We start from the raw sequence: 2,688 nt of genomic DNA, 5'->3' as shown, positions 1-2,688 counted from the left end.
TGAATATTGACTTGGTGAATGACAATGGACGAGAGTGGATGGGCGATGATGGATGATAATTTATTACGGTTGATGGGTGATAATGATGATGATGTTGATGATGATGATGATGGTGGTGGTGGTGGAGATGATTATGATGATAATGATTGAAAAGTGTTAGTGGATGATGGCTAATTAGGGCTGAAGTATGATGATGAACGATGGGATACGCTGGTAGATGGATGACGAAGGTGATGGTTGTTTAGTGTTCATGCATGATAACGATGATGATGATAATGATGATGATCGTGATGATGATGATGACTGATTGATTGATCAGAATTAATGGACAACGACGATGAATGATGAAGGATACGGCTAGATGAATAATGGATAAGGGCTGTTGGATGATGAAGTTTAATGAATGGTAATCAGTATGGATGATCGTTGGTGGGTGTTGATGAGTGAGCGTTGATGGATAAGTGGTGATGATAGATGATTTATTACGACTCCGAGGCTTGGTTATTAGTGGCCATTTTATTTTCTAATTTTGAAACGAAAGGGTAGAGTGTACTGTGCATGTAATTTGGTGTTGATAGAGAAACTTGTACTGGAGAGCATGCTGGCATACTGTCTGTGTTACTGAAACACTGAAAGAGTTCAGCAAAGGGGGATGGTCAGGAACTAGTCCCGAGGGCTGATGAAACGGGAGCTCCAGCTCTCCCTGTCATCAGCTTTCCATCCACCTTGAGAGTACTGCCCTGTTCAACTGGTGCTACAGTCTACTCCTCTAACACATTTTCACGCTCTTAGTTTTGTTTTAGTCTTTATTACGATAACTTCTATTTAATTTTTTTCTTGATAAAATTTTACAAATATATTCTGCTAGAACCCTCTTGTAGGAAGTGGGTTAATGAAGGCTGCGTCTAAATTTTTCATTCTCAAAATACCTCATCCCAAAGTGTATTGCATTGTTTATAGGTAGCAAGAATAACATAAAAAAACAAACAAACAGCTTTTCCAACTAGAGGTTAATAAGACCAAACAATATGTTCTTGGTATTTATTACTTGAAATGAACGTAAGTCATATGAGAACTATTCGGTTTGTGGGTTTCCGTCTAACATGATAATTGTCACTTTTCATTAGGAAAAAAAAAAGGGGGAGGGGGAATTGATAAAAGTGGTCAGACTTAAGCATAGTACAAGGACAGGATGCATGATAATGATTGCAGCAACTATACGTAAGAGAATAAACTTTGTACCACCTCATGATCACTACCTACCCCACCCCTCTCCTCTTGCCCTTAACTTCCTCTCCATTCACCTCACTCTCTTTCTCTCTCTTCCATTCTTTTTTTTTTTTTTTTTCCTTTTCATGATTCTCTTCTTTTCCCATTCTCCTTCTCTCTCTCCCTCTCCCACTTTCCATCCTCTCTCTCTCTCTCTCTCTCTCTCTCTCTCTCTTAACTTTGGCCAGCTCCATGCTACCCTTATAGCTAGTCACACTTTCTTTCTTCTTGAGGTCCTGTAGTCTTGAAGTCTTGTATTCTTGTATTCTCGTTTAATTGTCGGCCCAACCCTTCAGAATTAACCGATTTCGACAAGACCTGGACACAATGACCAGCCTATGACACAGTTGTGTCTGCAAGGTTTTGGTTGCTAGGCAACGAGAAGTTGCCTAGCAACGGCCTTGCCCCTCCGTGCCATGGGTCCAGAAATTGTTGGGAGGCAATGGCCAGCCCCGGCACCATTTTTTTTTTTTTTTTTCCCAAATTTCAAAAATTGATTTTGTTCCTATCAAATTGATGAGAAACTTCTGACACACCTGGCGATACAATTTGTAGCTACCTAAACCCATCCTGTGCTTCGCAATGAAGCACCAGAAATTTGGAAAAATGACTGCGTACACACTGGTGAAAACTAAGCAGGGAGCGAAAAAAAACTTCGCACTAAGAAATATCCATATTTTCACCCTCCAGATAATTTCAGTGGTGCTGAAATGAATACATAATTTAGAAGGTTGCATTACAGAAGAAAACTATATATGATGTTTTTTTCATGTTATTTTGTCAATCGTGCGTATGCAAATATTATTTCTGTTTGGATGGCTTAATTTGTGTCCAGAAAGAGGCGAAATATTATATTTTTAGACTCTCAACAGATAAGGGTCTTACTTTATGATTACAGGCTATACGGCAATCTCCCACTTAACCCGTCACGTCCCGAGCTATTTCGCACCTCCGACACCCCCCAATTCTGAGGTATTTTCTATTTTTTTTTTTTGGCTAAAACCTCTGCTTTTGGTGAGAAACATCGAAATTTCATAGAGAAATCGCTCACCTGAGGTTTAAAATACTCGATCCAGGTACCAGTACCTCCTTACCTGACTGGGTTTTCTAACAAGCTGGCACCAAAGAAAACGAGTTCTATGGGAGGGTAACTATTTCACACCACTCATAAACGGTATTTATTTATTTACTTGGTACAAATTTATATGTAGTACGAGAGTACATTGGTTTTCAAACAGTAATATAGGCATTATAAGCATTGTTTCACTCACTAACTCATCACCATTCCTGACCTTCTTTTGCCACATTACCTGATCATCATTTCTGACTGTTTCTTCCTCTAATGCTACGTAAACTTTGTCCTCCACATTGTCATCGATTGGTGAATCACTCTGGCCCTGAATGTCTTTATTGGCCAGG

The sequence above is a fragment of the Coenobita brevimanus genome, chromosome 30 (assembly GCF_032717465.1).
Source record: "Coenobita brevimanus isolate Jiangsu-jjx chromosome 30, ASM3271746v2, whole genome shotgun sequence".
Taxonomy (NCBI): domain Eukaryota; kingdom Metazoa; phylum Arthropoda; class Malacostraca; order Decapoda; family Coenobitidae; genus Coenobita; species Coenobita brevimanus.
This window is presented reverse-complemented; position numbering follows the sequence as displayed.